Source organism: Mauremys mutica, chromosome 7 (genome assembly GCF_020497125.1).
Source record: "Mauremys mutica isolate MM-2020 ecotype Southern chromosome 7, ASM2049712v1, whole genome shotgun sequence".
In the NCBI taxonomy this organism is placed as follows: domain Eukaryota; kingdom Metazoa; phylum Chordata; order Testudines; family Geoemydidae; genus Mauremys; species Mauremys mutica.
In genome coordinates this window covers 10,569,451-10,596,845 of record NC_059078.1, presented here as the reverse complement: position 1 = coordinate 10,596,845, position 27,395 = coordinate 10,569,451, and the positions used below count along the sequence as shown (strand labels likewise).

The window sequence follows — 27,395 nt, the reverse complement described above, 5'->3', positions numbered from 1 at the left end:
TCCTGTGTTTGAAAATGTTGGCCTCAAACTTTAGCATATTAGCATCAAATTACCTGTAACAAAAATTCTTGCCATTCTAAGCGCTAAAAATGGTCTCAAACTCTTGAATTTCTATTCTCTGCAATGAAAAACCAGCATGAGTTTGGGAATAGACAAGGGGGAAATGGCGTCCCTAGCTAAGTCTTTATATATCAAGTTCTAGCCAGGTGGAAGTTTTGACCTAGCAGCCCATCCTGTTGTAACATGCTATTACTCATAGCATCTATTACTGCTCTGGTGTAGCATGAAGTGTAGCAGACTCTGATTAACTATTTATTGTTTTGGAACACTATTGAAACTAGAGCGATGCACTGCAAAGAAATGAGACCAGCTAGAATGAAATGCGTCGGACTCTTCCAACATTCTTTTGTCTCCGAGTGGCTCAGCCCTGCATTCTGCTGCCAAAAGGGAAAGGCTGTAAGCTGTGAGTTGAAAGCAGTGCACTGGGGACAGAGCGTCACGTTTAGGGCTGCAGTTGGCCAGTATATTGTGAATTCTCCCAACTGCTCCAAGAACAGTTGGGAGAATTCACGATATACCAACCAAGCCCAAGGTGATTTCAAAGCAAGGGATGCTAAGATAGAGTTCGGCCATGTAAATCTGGCCATCAGTGTTTGTCTGAAACAGGGACCATTAGTAAGGATACGATTCTGTCACAGAGGTTACAGATTCTGTGATTCGCCCCCTCCCCCCGGACCTCTGTGATTTCTGGGGCAGCTCTCAGCCTTGGGGCTACTGGAGCAGCAGCTGCCCAGCAGTCAGCCCTGGGGCCACCAGAGCAGTGGTCAGGGGGTCGACAGAACAGCTGACCAACGGCCAGCCCTGGCCCGCTGGGTTGGGTGAGCTCCCCTGGGGCTGATGCAGCAGCAGTCAGCCCTGCCACAGGAGCAGTACCAGGGCTGGAGCCGCTGCAAGCCCCAGCAGAGCTCTGGTTGTCACCTCACCCCTGGGTATTTTAGTAAAAGTCAGGGACGGGTCCCTGGGCGTCTGTGAATTTTTGTTTATTGCCCGTGACCCGTCCCTGACTTTTAATAAAAATACCCGTGACAGAATCTTAACCTGAACCATGAGTAATGTGAGGAGAGGGGGAAATGGACAGTTATTTAAAATACCCAACAGGTAACCATCTTGGTCACAAGAGCAACTGACCAATCAGGTGTAAGCCTCTACTGAGCTACCATTGTATAGAATGCGGGGGAGGGGAATTGTTTCGCTGAGAGCAGGGCTCCCAAACGTCATTGCACCGTGACCCTCTTCTGACAACAAAAACCACTACCCAGGATGGAGTATGAAGCCTGAGCCCACCCAAACCCCACTGCTCCGGATGAGGGGGCCAAAGCCCCAGGGCTCCAGCCCCAGGCGGGGGGCCTGTAACCTGAGCCCCGCCTCCCAGGGCTGAAGCCCTCAGGCTTCTGCTTCAGACCTGGGCCGTGGGGCTTGGGCTTTGGCCTTGGGCTCCAGCAAGTCTAAGTCAGCCCTGGCACTTTGGGGTCACCACCCACAGTTTGAGAACCGCTGGCCTAGAGGGTCTCCCCCCACATGCGGCTCTCGCCACTCCCTCATGGAGCAGGGGAGGAGGGTCAGCGGCCTCTGTGGCATGGACCCCCCCCATCTTCCCTTGACCTTGTGGAGCTCCCTGTCTGGAACCAGCACCCTGTGCATGAGGAGTGGACTGCAAGTAGGTCCAGGTGCATGAATCCCCCCAGCAACCAGTGGTACTAGATAGCAGCGCTCCAGGCTGTATTGCCCATTCTATATCTCCGGGACATCCAGGGACCTCCCCCACCCTTCTTGGGCGGGAAACTGGCCAAGGAAGCCCTGGTTTGAAGCAACAATTGGCAGAGAGGCCGGGCGAGGTGTGAAGAACTTTGCAGGCAAAGCAAAGATATGAGGGCTCTATTCAGAAGGCACGGGCTGCTGGCAGAGCTTGTGTGATCCATGAATAGGGTGACCAGACAGCAAGTGTGAAAAATCGGGACAGGCTGGAGGGTAATAGGAGCCTATATAAGAAAAAGCCCCAAATAGCGGGACTGTCTCTATAAAATCGGGACATCTGGTCACTCTATCCATGAAGTACGGGGGCCAGATCTACTGCTTCTTGCCGGGGTGGAAGAATGGATCAAACCCACCCCCTGAACAGGAGGATTTTGTGGAAACTTCACAGCAGGCAGCTCACAGAATGTTCTTTCTGCTGGGACCACTCCCCTGGGTTTTACCATGAGGCGACTTGGATTCTGCGCATAGTCCCCCTGGTGCCAGTTGGGTATTTATAACGCTCCTGTCAGGGGACAGCATCTAAGTGCTGAAGTCAGTGAAGTGACTCCACATTTGCGCTGAGAACAGAATTTGGCCCTCCCTATAGTGGAAACAATGGTGATGTCTGAGCCGCAATACAGCATTGTGCACAGGCCGAGCCTGTGAATGCTCTGGGGAGCTGGAGGGAGGCACTGCAGCTGTCGATCTGTTAATTAAGATTAATGTGCTAGCTGATAAGGCGCTGACTGGTGTTATGAGCCAAGAGCCTGCTCGGCAGCAAACAATACATCCTTATTCCGAGGCTGTGGGCCCGTGCCGTTCAGGGGCTGAGGCTTGCAGTGAAAAGCAACGTGCTGCATAGCGCTGAAATACTGTCAGCGCTGAATGAGCTTGGGCCTGGTTTGCTAGCATAGGGCATGCCAGCTAGCGTGTGCACTAGCTTGGTAAAGGGAGGCATTTTAGATTCTTAGAGAGGGAATTAAAGCAGCAAAGATAAATCTCAGGCTATGTGGCTTACGTTTTGCAAACCCAGAAGCCCTCCTTTGCCCCCTGCTCCCAGAACACCTCTAAGGGGGGTGGGCATTCATACTGCTGTAATGTGCACAGCGTGCTGTAATGAAGTGACCACAGTCCCACATGATCTAAAGGACACTCCTATTTCACATGCCACTGGCTAGAGTTCATGCATTGCCCTGGTGTGTGTGTAAATCAGGAGCATGGCTCTCCTGCACAAAGTTAGGCACGTGCTTAACTAACTTGCTGAATCATTCAGGGCCTTAGTGAACCCTGCCTCTTTTCTGCAGAACAACTAGAAAGTAGAGAGTCACTCAAATAATAGCTGTAATTTGTACAGTGCAGTGAAGTGATCCAGGATTTTCATTGAAACCAATGTAACCGTTGCACACTTAGAAATTAGGCACATGCTTAGGACCGTGTTGAATCTGATCCTAAAGGAGGGTTTTCCTGCACTGTGTCCCTTATCACCAGCCTTCAGAGTTGTTCATTCTAGTCCGTGTCTTCCTTTCAGCTCACTGGCTTCTTGGCGAGGAACTTAACAGGTTTCAGATTCCTTTGGACATTGCTGATTATAAACTAGCTGAGCCTGCTGGAAGAGCTCTCTTCTTTTCCGTGTTTTCTGTACCCTCTAGCAGAGGGAATCAGGAGTGGACGCTGATGTAGTCGCTACCGGCTCCAAAGAAAAACTGCACACGAGAGCCACTGAATCAGGACAAACAATAAGAATTTTGAAAACTGATAATTCAAAAACATTTTTGAATTGGGGTAACAAATATTTAATGTCGGTAGTTTTGCAGTATTTTGTTTTCAGCGTGACGTTTTTATTTTTGAAATGAAGGGACGTTTCAGACTGGAAAGCGAAATGTTTCACTTCAAAAAATGTGCAAATGGGATTTTTTTGATAAGTTTGAAACTGTTCTCCCCCACCAAAATTTTCAAATTGGGAGATCAGCTGAAACCGACCGAACAGTTTCAGTTTTGATGAATCAGCATTTTCAGACAATAAAAAGGTTGTGTTGTGATGAGCTCTATTACACAGAGTCCCAAAGTCCCTCTTCCCGGGGTCTAGTTTTTATTAACAAAAAGGTAATTCCAAAATAACACTCCATGAACCAGTGTAAATCATCTCAGCTTTGGCTGTTTGAGCTCCTTCCCCCCTAACTCACTGCCCCAACAGCAACCCTTGCATTCAGGGTGGAGTTTAACGAACCACACCTGCCCCAAAGCATCAGCAGGAATTAATCTGCAACAGCAACCAGCAGGATGCCACCAGCAGCTAAAAGGGGGTGAGGCCTGGAGAAAATCCTGCTCCCTGGTTGCTGAACCAATGTTCCAAAATGGAGACTATTCTGCTATTTTGAAGACAGGTATGTTGGAAATTTATACCAGCTCACAGTCTGTAGTGGTAGAAAAAAAAGATTCTGTTCAATAATAACACCTTGATGGGGAAACACCTTGATGGGGAAAGGGGGACCACTTTCTCTGAGGGAAAAGCAGTTCATGTCACACTGAACTTGTTTTTTAACATTGGAGTAGGATTGGATTCAGAACCTTGCTGAACTCACAACCCCCTCTGATTTGCTTCATAACTTAGCTCTCCAGACATCCTGACTGCAGTTTTGCTATGGAGGAACCTGCTCTACACCCCAGAGACCCAAACAGACTGAACTGAATGGCCTGCTTTCTGCTCTGTTTTCTCTGCAACTCCTACTTAAGCAGCCTACTCCTTAATTGGGTCCTCAGGACCAGCTTTAGGCCAATTCCCCCGATTCCCCAGAATCTCTGGGGGTCTCCAGCGGCATTTTGGCGGCAGGGAGTCCACTCCAGGGGTCTTCAGCGGCATTTTGGCAGCGGGGGGGGGTGTCCTTCAGTACCACGGAAGACCCGTAGCAGACTCCCTGCCGTCAAAGTGCCACCGAAGCCCTGGACCACTGCTGGGTATTCGAATCGGGCCCCGCGGGTCATAAAACCGGCCCTGTAGGTCCTAAGCACCTAACATGCCTTGACCTTCAAGGCTCAGCTCGCTGTCAGTTAAAACATACACAAAATATATACAGGTCACATTCAGAATTAGGTAACCTTGAGACTGCACTCTGTACAAATCAGTAACTCTGGATGACTGTCAGTTTCTTTCAGCCAGGCACAATTGCCCAGCAACATGGCTCTGTCTCTCTGGATGCAACCTAATTCAGTTTCTGGTCATCCATAACAAAACCTCATCAAGGCATCTGGCGAAGCAAGAGACAGACAAGCCCCAGCCTATGGAAAAGGGTGGGCGTGCTGCTAGCCAAAGCTGATCATTTGAGCAAAATCTGTGCTCTCAGACAGACAGCATTTCAGATGCTGATGAAGAGCCTGCCTATAAAATTCTTACTGGTTAGTCTTGTAGCAGTCTGTCCTCCTGCCCCAGTACACAGGTTGATTAGAACCAGTGTTTTCCCCGGGAATTGAAATGGGGGTGGGGGGAAAGGGGTGTTTGAATTTACGGGGGTGTGGTCAGGGCTGATGAGGGATGAGGCCAATGAGGGTGAAGGTGGCCTGTATGGCACATAGTAGAAACTGAAAAATGTTTCATGACCATTGTATTAGATTTAACTCGTGTTTTAAAATCATCACACAAACTAGAGTTGGCTACTCAAGCCTTCTATGAAGCATTACGTCTACATCCTTCTTGGTTTCTTGTTATAATTTTGCACAACTCTGTTAATGAACTTCTTGAATGCAATGCGTTCATCTTTGGTGGCTTCTCGTGTGTCCGGTACTTCCATTCCTTCAATTGATATGCTCATTAGTTCATATGATCAGACAGAAGGTGACTTCTTTCAGAACACAAAATTCTATTCGATGATGAAAAAGAATGCTCGACTGCAGCTGTTGTGACTGGGAGTAGCAAGAGATGAATTCCTACTTTTTTCATCCCAGGAAACAGAACACAAACATCGGGTCGAGCCACTAGTGATGATAAAAATGAAGTTGAAGTCAAATCTTCATTCATTCGTCGTATGATATTCCACTCTGTGTTCAAATTCTCTATTCTGTCCTGAGCACATGGCAGCCCCATTGCTGGTATTGCCCCACTCCACTCAACTGTCGGTGTTTTATAGGACAGGGATCTGTAAAAGCTACGTAGCGGTTGAGTAGAATCTAGAAGCCGCTGCTGTAGATTTTTAAGAATCAAGTCTGTGCACTTTTTCAGTTGTCTTAACAAACACTTAACATAAGAACATAAGAAAGGCCGTACTGGGTCAGACCAAAGGTCCATCTAGCCCAGTATCTGTCTACCGACAGTGGCCAATGCCAGGTGCCCCTGAGGGAGTGAACCTAACAGGCAATGATCAAGTGATCTCTCTCCTGCCATCCATCTCCATCCTCTGACGAACAGAGGCTAGGGACACCATTCTTACCCATCCTGGCTAATAGCCATTTATGGACTTAGCCACCATGAATTTATCCAGTCCCCTTTTAAACATTGTTATAGTCCTAGCCTTCACAACCTCCTCAGGTAAGGAATTCCACAAGTTGACTGTGCGCTGCGTGAAGAAGAACTTCCTTTTATTTGTTTTAAACCTGCTGCCTATTAATTTCATTTGGTGACCCCTAGTTCTTGTATTATGGGAATAAGTAAATAACTTTTCCTTATCCACTTTCCTCAACATCACTCATGATTTTATATACCTCTATCATGTCCCCCCTTAGTCTTCTCTTTTCCAAACTGAAGAGTCCTAGCCTCTTTAATCTTTCCTCATATGGGACCCTCTCTAAACCCCTAATCATTTTAGTTGCTCTTTTCTGAACCTTTTCTAGTGCTAGAATATCTTTTTTGAGGTGAGGAGACCACATCTGTACACAGTATTCGAGATGTGGGCGTACCATGGATTTATATAAGGGCAATAATATATTCTCAGTCTTATTCTCTATCCCCTTTTTAATGATTCCTAACATCCTGTTTGCTTTTTTGACCGCCTCTGCACACTGCGTGGACATCTTCAGAGAACTATCCACGATAACTCCAAGATCTTTTTCCTGACTCGTTGTAGCTAAATTAGCCCCCATCATGTTGTATGTATAGTTGGGGTTATTTTTTCCAATGTGCATTACTTTACATTTATCCACATTAAATTTCATTTGCCATTTTGTTGCCCAATCACTTAGTTTTGTAAGATCTTTTTGAAGTTTTTCACAATCTGCTTTGGTCTTAACTATCTTGAGTAGTTTAGTATCATCTGCAAACTTTGCCACCTCACTGTTTACTCCTTTCTCCAGATCATTTATGAATAAATTGAATAGGATTGGTCCTAGGACTGACCCTTGGGGAACACCACTAGTTACCCCTCTCCATTCTGAGAATTTACCATTAATTCCTACCCTTTGTTCCCTGTCCTTTAACCAGTTCTCAATCCATGAAAGGACCTTTCCTTTTATCCCATGGACCTTTCCTTTTATCCCTTTTATCCTTCTTGTCCTCTTCACTTATGGATTCAATATAAATGCCTTTATTAGTCAACTTTTGGACTGAAGTCTTTGCTTCTTCCAGTATTTTTTCAGTGGATAGCTCTCTGATCCAAATGTAGATTCTATTGCTGGACAAAGATCTACTACTGATGGATGGCATTTGTCAGGGTTCCCTCCCCACTCTGAACTCTAGGGTACAGATGTGGGGACCCACATGAAAGATCCCCTAAGCTTATTTCTACCAGCTTAGGTTAAAAACTCCCCAAGGCACAAATTCTTCCTTGTACTTTGGATTAGGTAACGCTGCCACCACCAAGTGATTGGACAAAACTCAGGGAAAGGACCACTTGGAAATCCTACTCCCCCTAATATCCCTCCAAGCCCTACACCCCCTTTCCTGGGGAGGCTTGAGAATAAACAAGATGAGCACAGACGAACCTTGAGGTTTTTTAGGACACTAAAAAAAAAACCCAATCAGATTCTTAAAAAAACCAGAACTTTATTAGAAAGAAAAATGGTAAAAGAAGCACCTCTGTAAAATTGGAATGGAAGCTAATCTCACAGGGCAATCAGATTCAAAACACAGAGGCTTTCCCTCTGGGCAAAACTTTTAAAGTTACAAAAAGAAAACCAGGAATACACCTCCCTCTCAGCACAGAGAGAATCACAAGCCAAAATAAAAGTAAGCTAATGCATTCCCTTGCTAGTACTTACTAATTCTAATGGAGTTGGATTGCTTGCTTTCTTGATCTGTCTCCGGCAAGCACACAGAACAGACAGACAAAGAACAGACAAACAAAGCCCCCGATTTGAAAGTTATCTTGTCCCTTTATTGATCCCTTTGGTCAGGTGCCAGCTAGGTTACCTGAGCTTCTTAACCCTTTACAGGTAAAAGGATTTTGTGCCTCTGGCCAGGAGGGATATTATAGTACTGTATACAGGAAGGTTGTTACCCTTCCCTTTATATTTATGACAGCATCGCTTAATGACCCAAGTGGTTTCAACAGTAGACTTACAAGAGAGAGAATGGCAATAGTCTTCTCTGAACGTAGTAGCAAAAGTAATCCACCAGCCTCACTACTTAGATCCAGCCCATCTTGGTAGATACTTTCCAAAGCAAGTAATAACGGCTGGAGTAATTTTAAGACCACAGCCAAAGATCACTCATGAGAAAGCCAGCAGGTTTTCACAGATTGGACTAATTTGAACTTCAGTCCCAGGGTATTTTCTATATTTTCCAAGATATTCAGTCTTTTTGGACTCTTGCTGAAAAAAGAATATAATGAAGACATTAACTGCATAGCTTTTAAAATGTCTTTTGAAGAGTCTGCATCATGTACTAGCGCTAGTTGGAGTAGATGGCCTCTGCAGTGTGTATAGGAGAGATTAGGGTTACACTTTTCTCTCCACCATGTCTTCCAGAGAAGTTTGCAGCTCCATCAAATGCACAAGCAGCCATCTGTCTGGGGTCCAAATGACAGGCATTTAACTCTTCTAAGATGTGGGTTGTCACAGATGCATCCGATGTATCTTCTATAACTTGAACATCTAGAAATGCATCTATTGGCCTACCACTGACATCAAGATAACATACACAGTGACTTAATACTGGATGCGCATTTGCATCGGTGCATTCATCAGCCATGTATGAAATTTTTTTGAATGTGATGAGAGAGTTTTTCACTTTTTCAACTGTTGAGTCTTTCACTGTTGCACCATATGCTTCTAGCCAGTCAGTTGAGTTTCTTACAGAAAGATAGTGAGCATTTGCTGGTCTTGTTCGGAACCAGTGTTCAACTTCAGGATGAACAAGTGACAATGCACTTAACATTGGCCTCCAGTTTGTAGTGTGTGGTATCTCTTGCTTAAATAGAAAGTATGATGCCACAGCCATGTTTGTTCGCATGAACTGAGTTGTGTCTCCAGCATTCTTAACAGCCTCTGGGTGGCACTTACGTTAGGCGGCTCCCGGAAGTGGCCAACATGTCCCTGCAGCCCTTGGGTGCCGGGGTGGCCTGAGGGTTCTGCACACTGCCCTCACCTGCAGATGCCACCCTGCAGCTCCCATTGGCTGTGGTTCCTGGCCAATGGGAGCTGTGGAGCTGGTGCTTGGGGCATGGGCAGCAGAGCCTCCCTGGCCACCCCTGCGCCTAGGGGCTGCAGGGAAACATCGTCCGCTTCCGGGAGCCGCACAGAGCCAGGGCAGGCAGGAATCCTACCAGCCCTGCTGCACCATCGACTGGACTTATAATGGCCCAGTCAGCTGTGCTGACCAGCGACACTAGGGTCCCTTTTTGACCAGGCGTTCCGGTCGAAAACTGGACACCTGGCAACCCTACCAGGCAGATGAGCCCAGATGAGGTGATCTGTGCTGCAGTAGCAGTGACAAATGAGCACAGGTGAAAGTGGGGCATAAGGCATGGAGATATCTGTCCTGTTCCAAAGATTTTCTCTAGGTTTGAGCCTGCAGTTGTTTCATGTACCATGCACTGGGTAATAGCAGGAGAAGACTCCAGGCTTCTAAAACTAAATGTGCTCTTTATTAAGTAACTGACTTACAGGCCTGGTCTACACTGCGGGGGGGGGGGGGGGTTAGAACTAAGGTACGCAATTTCAGCTACGCGAATAGCGTAGCTGAAGTCGAACTACCTTAGTTCGAAGTACTTACCCGTCCTCACGGTGCGGAATCGAAGTCCGCGGCTCCCCCGTCAACTCCGCCACCGCCGTTCGCGGTGGTGGAGTTCCGGAGTCGACGGGAGCGCGTTCGGAGTTCGATATATCGCGTCTAGATGAGACGCGATATATCGAACTCCGAGAATTCGATTGCTACCCGCCGATCCGGCGGGTAGTGAAGACGTACCCACAGAGATGTTGCAATTACAGCTCTGTTCCAGCCAGGTGCAAACAGATTGGCTTTGTGATACCTCCTCCAAACTCTTCCCTCCTGCAACCTCTGCTCCTCCCTCCAAGTTCCATGTGTGTGGGTTACACATGCATGTTGCTAGCACAGTGGATGGATATGAAATTCGAGCTCGCTGTGGGCTAGGCTGTGCCTTTAGAGACACTCCCTGAGCACAGAGCAGTGCACGTTGCATAACACAAGGAGCAACCCTAGAAATGCAATTCCTACTCTCCTTGCTCCAGTGGGAGGAGTAGCAATTTGTTGCTGGCCTATACCAGCAAAATTACTACACCCCTTGAGCCAATGAGTAAAGAGGGTAGAACCAAGGCCTTATTCAACTTGGTCAAAGGAGTAAGGGGGCATGCAACATCCCCACGTGTATCCAGACCCAAGGTCCTGGTAGCTTTCATGGGCATATACCTGGGATTCTTGCTACCCTGCTCATGTGCATAGACCAAGCCTCAATTATAGAATCGTAGAAATGTAGGGCTGGAAGAGACCTCAAGAGGCCATCTCATCCATCTCCCCATGCTGAGCCTTATCTATCTGTTATCTGCTGAAGACTAAAACGGGTGAAATTCTGAAGCAAGCCCCAGAGACGTGTCAAACTAGAAGTTCTACACTGATCAAAGCAGAACAGGCATCAGTGAATCAGTGTTTTCAAACACGGTAACACTATTAAAGGAGGGTGATCAGACAGGTGCCGAGTTTAAAATTTACCATTACTTAAACCTACTACCAAGCAGAGCTGTACAACACTCAGCCGGTCTGCCCCTCAGGGGTCCATGTGAATATGTCCTCTGGGCTTCTAACTTTACCCCCTCCGCTGCAGGCTCACATCAAGTTTGAAAGTAGCTGTCTGGGTGACTGGTTTTGCACAGGAACCACAAACTCCACATGATTTTAATGCACGACCACAAGACTCAAGTTTATTTGAAAAGTTTGTGAACCTTTTGAATGAGGGTGTATTTAAAAACAAACAAACCGAGAACAACCCCCCCGACCAGGCAACTTTGAAGTGTTTTTATGTTTTATGGTGAACACGCACAACTTAGATCTGACTCTGATCTCACTGACCCCCTCTTTTACACTAACGTAGCCCCATTTGCTTCATTGGAGTCCCTCCCCATTTGATCTGCTGTAACTCCGATCAGAAGCATTCAATCACTTGGTCAGTTACGCAGGGCTTGTCTACACCACCCTGCCATCGGGGGTGTGACTAGCGGTGTGCACCGCAGGGCCGCCCAGAGGGGGGGGCAAGAGGGGCAATTTGCCCCAGGCCCCACAGGGGCCCCCACGAGAATTTTTCGGGGCCCCTGGAGCGGGGTCCTTCACTCGCTCCGGGGGGCCCGGAAAACTCTCGCGGGGCCGGGCACAGGAGCTTCTTCCACTCCCGGCCTTCGCTGGGGCGGAAGGACCCCCCACTGGTGAATTACCGCCGAAGACCGAGCGGGACCCACCGCCGAAGTTCAGCTCGGTCTTCGGCGGTAATTCGGCGGCGGGGGGCCCTTCCGTTCCGGGACCCGCTGCCGAAGTGCCTCGAAGACCCGCGGCGGGGACCCCCCCGCCGCCAAATTACCGCCAAAGACCGAGCTGAACTTCGGCGGCGGGTCCCACTTCGGCGGTAATGCGGCGGCGGGGGGGGGGTCCCCGCCGCGGGTCTTCGGGGCACTTTGCTGGCGGGTCCCGAAACGGAAGGGCCCCCCCGCTGCCGAAGACCCCAGGCCCCCGGAATCCTCTGGGCGGCCCTGGTGCACCGAAGTGCGGCGCTGTATCTCTCCCATGCGGATGCTGCGGGCGTGAGCTAAAAAGTTCCCAGTTCACATTAATGTAGTCCTCTTCAGACAGGATTCCATTCATGCAAAGTAGGAGTCTTTTAGTTGGTGCACACGGCATCCCCACAAGGGACTAACCGTGCAGCACTTTGGAGTGCGCTGCTACTACCCATGAAATAGTCTTCGTTTGTAAGCACTTCGGGCAGGGACTGGCTCTTTGTTCTGTGTTTGCACAGTACCTTGCACAATGGGGGAGTGGCCTGTATGCTCTATCACAACACAAATAATACAGAACAAATCCTCTTGACTCTAAGACCCTTTTTATTGTTCTGATTTTTTTCTGTACTGTCTCTTGATGTTTTTGCTCTTTCCAGCCCGTTCTCTTTCACTCCTTGGGTTTTCCCCTTACAGCTCACGCTCCCCTTTCACTTCTTGCAGTGAAATCAGCAGCAGGGTTTTGCACTCTCTGTTATGACTCTCATCACATCAGATTGATTGCTGCAGTCTCAGGATCCTGCAGAAAATGTGGGGCAGGAAGAAAGTTGTTATTCAGGCAAAATTATCTCCAGTAGCAGCAGCAGGAACCCCGAATACACCCAGCAGTGGCAACACCAACAGATATAATGACAAGGTAAGATTTGTGCATATTTTTTTATCTAGCCACTGAGGACTTACAGTAAAAGCCACTAGCAGTAAAAGGTCAGTAACCAGGAGAAACGAAAACAAATACATGAAACTGGTAGGGTTGCCAATTTAGGTTGGACTATTCCTGGAGGTTTCATCATATGACATAATCTTTAATGAAAGATTAATTTTTAATTCCTGGAGACTCCAGGGGCAACCCTGGAGGGTTGGCAACCCTAGAAACAGGACAAACCGACTGATGTAGAGAGTGGGAGAAGTGGCCGCAATGCCTGGAACAATCCTGAGCCGTACCCCCTCTCTATGGGGCACCCTACGCTCATTACAGGAAAGGAGACGGCTGACTCGTAATACAAATTCAAGTCCAGTCCTGCTCTCATTGACGCTAATGGCAACAATTCCATTTGGCTTCCTGGGGTAGGGGATCGGGCTGGGACTTTTCCAAGTCTTTGGGTGATATCCTCCTAACCCCCGACTCCGGTCTCTTCGTGGCAGATAAAAGGACAGGAGCAGCGTAAACGGGCTCACAAAGCCCCGTATGCAGGCAGGGGTGGATTCCTCTGGAGCGGGATCAGTGGAAGCCAGCTGTAAGTGGGGACCCTCTTGAAAGCCTTGGCAGAGGGGGTGCACTGGGGGTTGTGGAGATCCCAGGCAGCGCTGCAGTCCCCAGAACAGCCAGGAGAGGCTGCTGTTATTCACAGCAGCTCAGGTTACCAAAGGTGGTTAAAGTCATCTTGGGCCTGTGCCACCCGCAGGCTGAGCGTTCTAGGCTGTCTCTCTCAGCGGCTCAGCTAGGATGACCGCACGTCCCGATTTTATCGGGACTGTCCCGATATTTACTTGTTTGTCCCGCGTCCCGACCGATGTTCAGTCGGGACGCGGATTATCCCGATATTTGTCCTCCGGCGCACAGGCGGAGGGGGCTCGTGCCTCCCACCCCGACTCCGCCCCTTCCCTCCCCCATTGGATCCCTCCCCAAATTCCCACCCTTGCCCCGCCTCCCACCCCTCCCCCTCACTGCCCCATTGGATCCCACCCGAAATCCCCGCCCTGGCCCTTCCTCTTCCCCAAGCACGCTGCATTCCTCCTCCTCCCCCCTCCCTCCCAGGCTTGCGCTCATCAGCTGTATGGCTGCGCAAGTGCTGGAGGGAGAAGCATGATGCGGCAGGAGGCAGAGCGGAGGTGAGCTGGGGGGGCGGGGCGTGGAGCTGCCAGTGGGTGCTCAGCCCCCACCAATTTTTCCTATGTTCCGGCAGCTCTTGGTTTTTTTGTTTTTTGTTTTTTTCTGCGCCGGTACCCCTCCGCCCCGCATCCCGTCTCTCATCCGGTCACCCTAGGCTCAGCACAGGATCTCTCAGCACAGGATGTCTTAAGCTACAGAAAGTTCCCAGATTCTAGAACGTGAAACAGAGGCGGCAGGAGAACTGTCACAGAACAGATCCCCCGATAGGAAAGTTAGAGATGGAGCTAGAGGCTCTTCACACAAAAAACAGAGGGAACCTACAGCAGCATGAGCAGCGGGAGGGGCTCTGAACTAGCACAGATATGTCACCTAGAGCTGGAAATTACACCCCAGCTTGAAGTGTAGCCAGCCCTTAAGGCACTCTACATTGGTGACTTGCAAGGAGGCTGGTTTCATTTATACGTCTGCACGTAAGTGACCCACAGGAGCTCCGGAGCTGGTGTTAAGAAGTGGGGTGGGGTCCATTCCCTACATTTGCAATTTTGAAATTTGCAATTTCGGAAGCTGCGAAAAACTTGGTTGGAATTTCATCAGAATTGCCTCAAATTTGAAAAATGTTGCCCAGCTCTAGCAGATGTCTTTACACTCTCAGCGGTGAAAGGATTTTTATATGTATGGTATTATTGCCATGGTGGATTTACAACAGAAACCATCAGCATAAGGGGGAAATAGTATCCCAGAGAAAAGAAATCAAATACACAAAACAAATACAATGCAATGAACATAAACCTAACTCAGGCACGGCAGGAGTGTTTGATGGATGGCTCATAAATGCTTGCCCCTGTATTATCATCTGGAGATGAACTTGAAATAGTATTGGGGTGGAATTAGGTAGATAATAGGTGATGAGGGAAGGGATAATCGTGTTATTTTAAAATCAATTTGCTAATGAGGGTGGCCTGGGAGTTCCTTCTGCAGCTCTAAATAGGCAGGAGCTGGAGAACAGCAGCAGTCTGTTAGCTAGAGAATAGCACTAGATACCACCAGCAATATTTTGCTAATACATGTGTCTCTTAGGGTTTTCTATGCTCATTGCTGTAGCATCTAAGCGCTTTCTAGGTCTGTAAGAACAGCACAGTCAAATACCTAGTGGCCATCAAGGAGTCGTCTTCTCTTTTCCCTCCTTTTGTTAAAGGAGGATGTGCTGGGGGCAAATATGGAGGTAGTGTGGCCTAGTGGATAGTGCACTGGACTGGGACTCAGGAGACCCGGGCTCTGTTTCCACCACAGGCCTGTGGGTGAACTTGGGCAACTCACTTCACTGCCCTGTGCTTCAGTTTCTTCCTTTGTAAAACAGGACTAATGATACCGTCCTCCTCTGCAAAGTGCTTTAGGATCTACTGCTGTAAAGCACTATAGCAGAGATAACAGTAACTACTACTTAGGCAGTGTTACCAGCTCCACTTAAATATGTAGTTATGGTCCCAAACTTAACTATTTGGGCTAAAATGTCCCATGTGGGGTATCTGCCTCAGGCTGAAGTTTTGGGGGAAGTTTCAGCTAAAATGGTTCAGCCACTTCTGAAAGCAAGATTAGGGCAAAAGACATAGTTTTGCCCATGTTAAAAAAAAAAAAATTCTTCCAACCATTCCATCGAGAAGCTTTAAATTTGGCGGGAGAGTGGCCCTGTGGTCAGGGGATGCCTTTTGCCCTCCCTGTGAAAATCTGCCCAGATATGGCCTAATTATGATTAAGGCTAAAATTTAGTTATGGGTATTTTTAGTAAAAGTCATGGACAGGTCATGGGCAAAAAAAACAAAAAATCACAGCCCGTGACCTGCCCATGACTTATGCCATAAATACCCCTGATTGAATCCTGAGCGGGAGGGGGTGCTATGAGGGGGAGTGAGCCTGCAGCACCAGCTGTGGGGGGGAACCCTGGGGGGCTTGCGGCACCAGTTGTGATGGGGGGGGGGAAGAGCCCCTTGGGGCCCACTGCTGCTCCAGCAGTGGTGGGCAGGGAGCCCTGGGGGGCCTGTGGCACCAACTGCAGGGTGGGGGATCCCCAGGAGGTCTGCTGCCGTTGAGGCCAGCGGGGGAATCCAGTGGGGCCTGCTGCCACTGGTGGGGTGGGGAGGGAAGCCCCGGGCAGCCAGCGGCTGTTTCAGCCGTAGTCGGGGGGTGGAGGGGAGCCCCAGGGGGCCCATTGCCACTCCGGCCGCCACCGGGGTGGGGAGCCCCAGGGCCAGCTGCTGCGCCAACCGCTCTGGGATCGCTGCTGGGAGCTCCTGAGCTGTGTCTGCTCCTGCCGCCCCCGGTACTGCTGATCAGGCAGTCCCCAGGGACAGCCTCATTGGCCACTGCCCGGGGCCACCAGATCAACGGCTGGTGCGGCTGGCTGCATGACTGTCTGAGCGGCTGGCTGCAGAGCCGCTCCAGCAGCGGCCAGTGTGGCGTCTCCAGGGCCAGCTGCTTGGGCGGCCCTGGGGTCAGCCGTACTAGCTGCTGCAGAAGGCACGGAATCCATGACTTCCACAACCTCTGTGACAAACACGGAGCCTTAGTCATGAGTCTCAGAAAAATCTCATTTTGCAAGTGCTCAGTAGAGACTTGTTAGAGTTTGGCACCTAAATTCTCTTAAGATTTTGGCTGCACTAAGCATGCACCATCTCCCCCACAGCTCCTTAATTCTGGCATTTCCTAACTTCTGAGCACTCGACTTTGCCACCTTAATGTTCTTTTCATGGGGGTGTTTTTAATGTAATAAATCTCTAGAGAGAGCAATAAGCTTTTTGGAAAGAAAGTAAATACTGATGTTCCTTTAGAAAGGATTTGTAAGAGCCAGCACATAATTCATCTTGACAATGCAGAAATTGAAAACCTTTGAGTGGAAAGAAAATAGATTCCACTGCAGAAGGAATGAACGAATTTAGAAATGTCGGCTGTGATTGTCCAAGCTGTGATTTAGACTCCTGAGTCCCATTGAAGTGTGAAGGAGTTGTGCATCTGAATCCCCTAGGAAACTTTGGCAAGCTCACCCCCTGGGTGTTTTTTATCCATGTAAATTGCCATGTGCTTCCTTATATGATGCGGAATGACCAGCCTGCCCACTGAATGGAAGTGGAGGATACGAAGCATCACGCAAGAGGTACGCAGAATCTCACAGCCTCAAGTCATGACAATTAAAATATAAAAGGATTGATTGCTAAAGAAAAGCTGCTGTGTTATCATATGGCTAACAGATTCCTGCCAGGGGTGGGCCTAAGCCATGGAGTTCAGATTCAGAGCTGAACTTTCCCCAGAGTGCCCAGGTTCAACTCTCCCATTCATCACCAGCTGCCAAGCTCAGCTCCAAATCTGTATCCAGATCCGAAGATTGGGAGAGTGGGGAGCCGAGCTTTGAGTTCAGGCCGGTCAAGGTCTCCTGGGGCCAGGGGCTGAAGCAAGTGAGAGGGTCCCGGTGGGAACCGAGGCCCTGCCCCATCCCTTCCGCCTGTGACCAGACCCAGGCCCTGTGCCGTTCCACCCCTTGCCCCGTGGCCCCGCCTTTGTTCTGCCCACAGCCACGCCCTGTTATGCCCCTTCCCCTGGGGCCCTGCTCCCCACTCACTCCTTTCTGCCCCCCACCCCTGCTGTGGCCTTGCGACTGGAGAAGTTCTGTGTCTTTTCCAGCCCTGGGGCCGCAGCAGCGGGGAAGATTTTTCTGGGGGCCCCAAATTGGCCGGGGGCCTCTGGGCATATGTGATGTTGCATCTATATGGTTTTATAAAAATATGCTAAAGAGTTAATACAATGTAACTGGAATATGCTTCACGCAAAAGGTCTCTTATAAGGTATCATTACAAAGCTTATAATCTACTGAGTGTGATCATCCTAGTTGCGTAAATGTACCGCTCTTGTTTCTGAAACTAGAAATATGAACTATAACTCTCAGGGCCTATTGTAATTATGCAATAAGTGTGGGCCGTTAATGGTGGTTTGGAATCTTGATGACTCCCCTTAACCAGGACAATTGACTGCAGATGGGTGTGTTTTACCTGTAAGTCTTCCTGTGTACCCTGTGTGCTGGCAAGTGGGCAATGAAGTCTTGCAGTGACTTGTGATCATGCCACCTGAACTGGAATCCATCTTTAACCTGGTGTCTTTCCATTGAGAAGGAGGGGCTGGGAACCCAGAGAGGGACAAAGGATTCCCGCCTTATGCAAAAGATCTATAACGGGGTGGAAGAGAACAATGGGGAGGAGCCATCATGAGGAATCCCCTAGCTACCACCTGAGCTGGAACAAGAGCTGTACCAGGGGAAAGAATTGTGCCCAGGCCTGGAAGGTGTCCAGCCTGAGGAAAAAACGTACTGAAGCATCTCTGAGGGTGAGATTATCGGTATTCAGTTTGATTAGACATAGATTTGCGCATTTTATTTTGATTGGTGACTTACTTTGTTCTGTCTGTTACTACTTGGAACCATTTAAATCCTACTTTCTGTATTTAATAAAATCACTCTTTACTTAGTAATGAACTCAGAGTGTGTGTTAATACCTGAGGGAAGCAAACAACTGTGCATATCTCCCTATCAGTGTTATAGAGGGCGAACAATTTATGAGTTTTCCCTGCATAAGATTTATACAGGGTAAAACAGATTTATGTGGGTTTAGACCCCATTGGGAGTTGGGCATCTGAGTGTTAAAGGCAGGAACACTTCTGTTAGCTGATTTCCGGTAAACCTGCAGCTTTGGGGCAGGTAATTCAGACCCTGGGTCTGTGTTGGAGCAGACGGGCGTGTCTGGCTCAGCAAGACAGGGTGCGGGGGCCCCGAGCTGGCAGGGAAGGCAGGAGTAGAAGTAGTCTGGCCACATCAGGTGGCAGCTCCCAGGGGGGGGTTCTGTGATCCAGCCCGTCACAGCATAGGCCCATCTTTAATCCAATCCAAGACCCAGTTCTAATCCCTAATCCAAACCTTCAATCAAAATTTCAACCAGCCAGTTCTAGAGCTCTGGAATGCCCTCTCCCACTCTCTGTAATTATTGGATATCTCTGGACTAGTCGGGAAAGTCTTCCACATGTATGAATTGCTTCCCAGAATCAGGCCTCTATCCGTTTTCCAGAGCCCTGCAGGGGAGGATTGTCTCACTGTGTAACAGGAATGTACTGATCGGTACCTCTGAGTTTTGAATAATGTATGTGGCATTGCTACAATTGCGAAGCACCACTCAGCACGAAGAACTAGAGCAGCTGATTCTCTTTTGTAGCCAGTTTTTATGCTGTCCCTGGATATTCCTGGAGCGGTTCAGAGAACAATAGGCCATTTTTAGATCTCACCATTACGCCCTCACATTCAAGAGTTACTACTAGTATTATTTCCAAGGAAACGAGGACTCACGCTCATATCTTTTATGTGAATTCTCACATCCGGAGATTTCCATGTGACTCTGCTGCCTATTTTTAGCTCCTCAAACATAACTGCAGGGATAAGGGCTTTAAAAACACACAGAAAGCTAATGAAATGGGCATGTTTATTTTAGGGATTTTCATTACAGGCCAAACTCTTATGAAAGCAAACGACCAAGTCTCAGCACTCGGTAGAAATCATGCAAGAACCAATGGCATTCAGCAGTTGGATGTTTCCTTGTTTACTTTACCTTCCACTCGACAAACAGAAGTGTTGTTCGAAAATGTTTGCATTTTACACCGGGATCCACCCATCAAGCATGTGAAAGACTCTACGTGTATCTTACAGCAGAAATGCAAATCTAGCAGGCTCTTTAGGGAGGGTTTATGGGTGCAGAGGAGCTGTAAGAATTCTCATGGTGCAGAGAGGTTCACCTATGGCTGCTGCTTCTCCTATGTGTGTGCCCCTCCCAAGCCCTGGTGCAAGAAGGCACCACAGGTGAAGCACGGTGGATGCCAGATGGTAGTGGATGAGGAATTCTTAAAGCTACCTTTGCCTCCCCGCTGTACCTCAGCACAGAATTTCAGTCTTTATTCTTTAACAGAGCTGCATGAAAGGCAGTGGATTCAAATAGCAGGAGTGCAGCAAGCCTCGCCTTGCTTTGCCACATGTTAGTGAAAAGAGGCCTAATTCCCCCCTGCCCTGCCCCTTGTCTTGTCATTTACACCTGTGCAAAGTGAGTGTACAGTTCCACCAGATCACTAGCAGCATCACACGCTCGTTTTGCACCAGAGGAAGTGCAGGGTGCAGGATGGTAGAGAATCACACCTAGGGGGGTTGATTCTGCTCTCATTTCCACCAGCGTATATCGGCAGTGACTTCGTAGAAGTCAGTGGTGCTAGCCCCGTGCAAAACTGGTACCTGGGAGGGGAGAATTGGATGCAGGGGCCAGTCATTGAGGCCTGGATTCAAAGCCAACTTTTCCAGACTTTGGTGGTGTCAGAGGCCTTGTCCGATTTCAGTTTGGGTAAGTCCATCCACCCCCTGCCATTCTGAATGTGAACAAAACGCCATTTCTAATGCTCTCCTGAAACGAATGGGGAGCTGATGGAGCTGTTTGAGGCCAATGCTGCTGTGCAACCATTTTGCCTTTGCTTTCTGGGTGCTGCACTTTCAAGTTTCTGAGACTGCTGCCTGCAGGCAGCAGCCATGTTGCTCTGGGAGCTGTTCTAGTGGGGGCCAGGGCCGCCCAGAGGGGGGGGCAAAGGGGGCAATTTGCCCCGGGCTCCGCAGGGGCCCCCAAGAGAAAAGCGGAGGCTCCCGCCTCCGCCCCTCTCCTGGAGCCTCAGCGCATCAAGCGCCGAGTCTCCGCCGGGGCCCCTGAGCCCCGCCCCGATCCGAGCCGCGTGGTCAGGGGGCGGGGCTGGGAGCTCCAACGGGGCCTGAGCCCCGCCCCACTCAGAGCGGCGTGGGGAGGGGGCGGGGCAGCTGCCTCCGCTCGGCGTGGAGCTCACAGCCCCGCCCCCTCACCACGCGGCTCTGAGCGGGACGGAGCTTTGGCCCCGCCGGAGATGCGCTCAGGTAAGAGGCTGGGGCTGGGGCCGGGGCCGGGGCCGGGGCCGGGGTGGGGGGGGGGGAGCGGGACCCGCCCCCACCGCCACCGAAGCGCAGCCCGGTCTTCGGCGGCGGGGGGCCCCTTCTGTTCCGGGACCCACCGCCGAAGTGCCCCGAAGGCCTGCGGCGGGGACCCCCCCCCCACCGAATTACTGCCGAAGACCGGGCTGCACTTCGGCGGCGGGTCCCGCTTCGGCGGTAATTCGGCGGCGGGGGGGCCCCCGCCGCGGGTCTTCGGGGCACTTTGGCGGCGGGTCCCGGAACGGGAGGGCCCCCCGCCGCCGAAGACCCCGGGCCCCCGGAATCCTCTGGGCGGCCCTGGTGGGGGCTCATGCACACTCTGCTCTCTCAAGCAGGCTTGACTTTGCTTCTGGCCAGTTGTTGTTTCCCGCCCCCTTAGAGTCATTTGAGACAGACAGAATGTGCTTTGTGGCTGGAAACACAACAGGGATCCGGCTTATTTGATCATTCTTCCTTGTGTGCATAGGAAGGCAGGCAATAGCATGCTGCGTACCTGAGAGCCTCAAGAGTTGGAGAGACTGTACAGAGGACAGCTGCAGTGCCCAGGCAAGGGGAGTGTCAAAGTTAGACTCAGGACTCACAGTTTGTCAGACCACTCTGTTTTATTAGCACAGCGCTCTGCTAATGACACCCAGATAATGTGAGCACCATGCAAGACACAAACTATCTTATTTATACAGATAAAAGGGTGAGAACTTAACAAGGTAACAAAGGAAGCAGAATCAGATAAGATTCAGAGTAGCAGCCGTGTTAGTCTGTATCCGCAAAAAAAAAACAGGAGTACTTGTGGCACCTTAAAGACTAACAAATTTATTGTAGCATGAGCTTTCGTGAGCTAAAGCTCACTTCTTCTTCTTCATCCGAAGAATCAGATAAGTTTACCTGGGCTAGGCATGCATATCTTATTTCCTTACTAACTATTACCCATCTTCTGTTAATGTTTCGCCATTAGCACCATTGTTTATGCCTAATGTTTCTTTTCCTGGCACCTGTATTTCAACATTTCTTATTTCTGCTTAAAGGTACATACAACATTTCTTTAATCCATTCTTATTTTTACAATATAATTCATTCTACTTTCACAGGAGCTGGGATGTGATTTCAGCCAAAGTCAAACATTTTTGGTCTGTAAAGCGTCATCTTTGTGAAAATGTTACACGCGCCCCTGTTTGTTCCAGGCACTGCAAGAATCTGTATTCAGAAGAAAAAGAAGAGGACTATCGTGAGGAACATTTAAGGAATACTGAAAAATGCTGGTGCAGGGTTATTGTCCCCTTACTAAGAGCAAAACATCTCTGCAGAGAGGCACTGGAGCAGATCTGAGGCAATGAGTCCACTCCATTGAATGCACTGCTATGTGGTACGTGGTGCTAGACTTCACCATATCTTTAGAGCACATGGTGCTAGGAGCTCCATAACTCCAGCTAGCTGAGTTCAGAATTTGGCCCTAAAGCTTGACATTTCAGAGCGACTGTAATGAATAGTATAAATTGAAAATGTAAGTGTTGCATAATCCTGACACACCTGTAACCTGTCTGTGCGCGTGTGCCCTGGCTTCAGACAGCTGCATGCGCTCAGTGGCTTACAGTCCACCAAGGGACTTAGCCACTAGGGGACTAAGCTTTAGTGCTTTGAAGATTGTTTCTGAAACGTTGCCATTGGGTCTGTCTACATTCTCATTGGCGGGGGGGAGCCTTGGGACCCATCAGTTCCTCTTTTGCTGAAGCTTTCTTGTTTCCAATTTAATACGCCACATGGTGAAAGAGCAGCAGCTTTCCTGGAAAGGGTGTTGCTTGGCTTTGGATGCCAGATTTCCAAGGAGTTGCCAATCCTCATTCCTCCTTCCAGGTCCAGCATTCACAGATCAGACAAATCAGCCTTCCTAGGCTTTGACTCCATTGTGTTCAGCCTGGTCCCCGGATGACTTTTTCAGCAATTGCATTTTGCTCACAGAGTGTCTGGGAGATATTGAACATAATCTTAGGTCCACTTCCCTGGCACCTGCTGAATATAATCTAGTTAGCAAGCCCATGTGCAGTACCCAGAATCCTCTTGTCTTCCTCTCTTCCAGGCCCAATTCAGCAAGGTAGTTTATATATGGGCCTAATTTTAAACCTCTGATCAATCCCAATGGTTTCAATAAATATATTCGTATACTTAGGTAGGCAAAGGTTTAATTAACTGGCTGAATCAGGACCCAGCAGTCCAAGAGCTTGAGATTTTAATACACAGCTGACAATAGGTATTAGGAGGTGTCCAGTCCCATGGAGGTGTCCTGAATTAGGGGCTTCTTATATATGAATATTAAGAATGTGTGAAGCAGCTTTCCAAAATTAAATGTCAAGGAGTTTGTTGTTTTTGTGGATACAGACTAACACAGCTACCCCCTGAAAATTAAATGTGTCCTCCTCTCTCCTGCATGATACAGATTCTCAACTCCCTCCTTAGGATTTCCTGCCTTTCAGGATCCTTCAGGTCTGGCAGCTGCTTTTCCATTCCCCAGGTACCACTTTATGCCAAATGCTCCTTGAGTGCTACTGATCAGGATCCCCTGAGTGAGGGGAAGCTGAATGCAGAGATGCTCAGGGGCGAGCAGAGGGAATACCCGGTGTGCTGAATCCAAAGAAGCGGGAAAGAGCAAACCACCTTTTTCCTCTATTTTTTGTCCTTTGAATTTGGCCTTTCAAGGTAAAGTCAAGGACCTGAAACCACATGAACAGCAACTGACCAAGAACAGCTTGTAGAAGCCAGTGTGAACTGGAACAGACAGTTTTTTCACAGCTCTGCTTACAACTCATTAAAAAGAACAACCACCAGGAAATTATAATGGACATGCTCAGGCAATTTGTACTTCAGCATCACAAACGAAACACTGTGAAAGAGGGCACCGCAGGCAGGGGAAAAACTCACGTGCTAGAACAAAGGTCCGAGGCTAGCTTTGAACCGGAGAATCTGCCTGATTGCACTGACCTGTAACACTAGCAGCACACAAGCGGGCACTGTAGAAATGTGAAAGAATGGGGTTGATCGGCAGCAGCGTGGCCTATAGCTGGCTACAACACTGGCCTAGGACACCTGGGTTCTCAGTCCCAGCTCTGCCACTTGTCTGGTGTGTGCGCTGGGGCAAGTCGCTTCCCAGGCCTGTGCCTCTGTTTTTTCTCCCAGGCTTTGTCTGGCTTCAGTATTCAGACTGAACCCTTTCCCCAAAGAGCTTAGTCTTTTACTGTACCTAGCACAATGGGGGCCTGATCTTACCGGGGCCTGCAGGCACTGCTGTAATATAAATAACCATAGAGTTGTAGGGCTGGTAGGGACCTCAAAAGGTCAGCAAGTCCAGCCTCCTGCACTGAGGCAGGACCAAGTAAACCCAGACCATCCCTGACACTGGTGTTTGTCCAACCTGTTCATAAAAACCTCCAGTGATGGGGATTCCACAACCTTCCTTGGAAGCCTATTCCAGAGCTTCACCACCCTTACAGTTAGAAAGATTTTCCTAATATCTAACCTAAATCTTCCTTGCTACAAATTAATCCCACTTCTTCTTGTCCTACCTTCAGCGGACATGGAGAACAACTGATCACCATCTTTTTTATAACAGCCCATAACATAGCTGAAGACTGACGAAGTGGGGATTCACCCACGAAAGCTCCAATACATCTGTTAGTCTATAAGGTGCCACAGACTCTTTGTCACATTTTACAGATCCAGACTAACACAGCTACCCCTCTGATAGTTGAAGACTGTTACCAGGTCCCATCTTAGTCTTTTTTCCCTCAAGACTGAACAGGCCCAGGGTTTTAAACCTTCCCTGACAGGCCAGGCTATAATTTTTGTTGAGCTCCTCTGGACTCTCCAATTTGTCCACATCTTTCTTAAAGTGCGACCCCCCCAGAACTGGACACAGTATGCCAGCGCAGTGCTGAGCAGAGCAGGACAGTTACCTCCTGTGTGTTACATGCACACTGTTGACTCAGATTCATTTTGTGATTTATTATAACCCCCAGGTCCTTTTCAGCAGGAATATTGCATAGCCAGTTTGTAGTTGTGCAGTTGATTTTTTCCTTCCGAAGTGAAGTGTTTTGCACTTACCTTTATTGAATTTCATCTGATTGAATTCAGACTAGGTCTTCAGTTTGTCAAGGTCATGCTGAATTTTAATTCTGTCCTCCAAAATATCTGCGACCCCTCCCAGCTTGGTGTTATCTGCAAGTTTAATAAGCATATTCTACACTCCATTATCCAAGTCCTTAATGAAAATACTGAGAAGTTCTGGACCTAAGACTGACCTCTGTGGGACCCCACTAGACAAGGTCCTCCCAATTTGACAGCAAACCATTGATATACTGTTTGAGTACAGCCTTTCCAGCAGTTGTGCACCCACCTTACAGTAATTTCGTCTAAACTGCATTTCCCTAGTTTGCTTATGAGAATACAGTAGAACCTCAGACTTACGGACACCTCAGAAATGGAAATGGTGTGTGTGTGTGGGGGGGCATCAGGGCTTCCGGGGGTGGGAGGGAGTTGGGGCTTCTGACCCTTGAGGCGCCAGGGCTCTGGGCGGTGGGCTCAGGACTTCTGCCGCATGGGAGCACCAGGGCTCACCACTTTAGACCTGGGAGAAGCACTGGGGCTTGGGGCTTCATCCCCATAGCTCCATTCCTGCCTTCAGCCCGTGAGGGGGGCTGGGGTTCAGGGCTCCCCATGGCTTGGCCCCCTGGGTTCAGTGGGGGGCAGGGGAGGAGGGCATGCCAGGGCTCAGGGCTTTAGCAATGGGGGGAGCACTGGGGCTGAAATGGGCACTCCCCTCGTAGCTAAAGCCCCGATCCCTGGTGCCCCCCCCAGGGGGCTGAAGCTGGAAACAGGGTTATGGGGCTGAAGCCTGGAACCCCAGCACCCACCCCCCAGTCTAAAGCCCTGAGCCCTGGTGCGCCCTGAGGGTCAGAAGCCCCAACCCCCCCCACACACACACACACCGTGCAGCTGCACCCCCAACCCCCCATGGCTGAAGCCCCGAGCAGTATTTGCCTTTTTGTTTGTTTGGTTTTTTGTCTGTGCTGCTGCCTGATTGAGGACTTCCGGAACCACAGGGTATCGGCAAGAAGAACGAGGAGTACTCGTGGCACCGTAGAGACAACATTCACCGTTACCCCAGCATACTTTCATGCCATGAGGTCAGATGGTGACTAGAATGTGCTCGCATGAAGCTCATGCACTGAACATTCTGTTCCCTTAGTGAAGGACGTGCATGTGGTGCCAACTACAAATGATGGGAAGATATAGATAATAGTTCCAAAATGGCCAGAAGGGAAAGACAATCAAGGAAAGACTCCAAATAGCTCTTTATTGATTGACAATTGGCAGATCATACAAGTCTCACATGACTCTCTAAAATTGATGGGCTATGATCCAAGAAATTAAATCCTCCCAAGAGAAATGATGCAGCACCGTCAGCCTTAGAGAAGATGGCAACCAACTGTCCTCATAACATCTCTGTGAGGTAGGTGAATAAATATTACCCTCATTTTACAGAAGGGAAACTGAGACAAGGTCACATCATTAGGGCCAGAAATTCCCAGTTCCTAGTCCTGTACTCAGCTCGTGCCTTTTTTTTTCCTGCCTCCATACATTTTTTCAGAGGTAGCTTTAGAGACACGTAAGTAGGTGAGCATCACGCCAGAAAGTCCAGCTCTCAAAAGTAACCATGAGACTAATCAACAGTTTGCAGCAAACGTCCCACATACAAAACCAACATTTTGGGAAGTATAGAAAACGACTAAAGCAGATGGAAGAAAGGTGAGAATATGGCTGTTCCACCTTCATGCCTCTCTCTATTGAGCTTATGTCTATAAGATAATTTCAGCTATACATATGTAACTGAAAACAATCAATACACAGCGCACAAATGTAACTGGTTAGTAGAGTTAAGGGGAAAAGGAGGAACACGGCTCACATTTTCACAAACTTTTGATTTCCAGCGTTTGTAAAAATTGAATTTTTGTCAATGTTTTCCAACCAGCTCTACCAATTATAGTTATTTCAAATGGTTACATTTCAGAAAATGGAAAAGAAATGTCAGGACAGCAGATCCTAGCTCCCTAAGTACAGGAACTTTAAAAATGCACATAATTAATGATAAATGATAGACAGTGCTCATTATTCATTACTCACCACAGCACAGGGACAGTGTTTAATGATTGAAGTCTGTTGTTAAAAGCAGATAAGATAATTCTTACCTCTTATAGCTAAGTACTTAGCTGGCCCCTGTTACTGTACGATAAGAATGCTGCAAAATCATTAATGGATTTTGTGCTCCCAACACCCCCGTCAGATCAGGAAACATTATTACTTAGATTGGGGCAAGGATAGTCCTTTTGTTCTGTGCTTGTACAGCACCTAGCACAAAAGGGGCTGTCTAGGCATCCTAGGCTGTATGGTAATACAGCTAATAAAGGTTTCAGAGTAGCAGCCGTGTTAGTCTCATCTTAATTAATTAGCCTCTTACAGTTGGTATGGCTACTTCCAGCTTTTCTTGTTCTCTGTATGGATATAGATTTCTTACTAGATGTTCCATTCTGTGCATCTGATGAAGTGGGCTGTAGCCCATGAAAG

The 27,395-nt window shown here is 48.7% G+C and overlaps 1 long non-coding RNA gene across 2 annotated transcripts; it reads left to right on the top strand.

Moving 5' to 3' along the window:
• The first annotated feature begins 4,103 nt into the window (after positions 1-4,103).
• LOC123375012 lies at positions 4,104-22,482 on the top strand. Of its 2 annotated transcripts, none has more exons than XR_006581292.1 (3): positions 4,104-4,178; positions 12,379-12,571; positions 21,872-22,482. It is a non-coding gene; the product is annotated as an uncharacterized LOC123375012 (long non-coding RNA). The 2 variants fall into 2 exon arrangements; XR_006581293.1 differs by having other exon boundaries at positions 4,105-4,178; positions 12,352-12,571.
• The last annotated feature ends 4,913 nt before the right edge of the window (positions 22,483-27,395 follow it).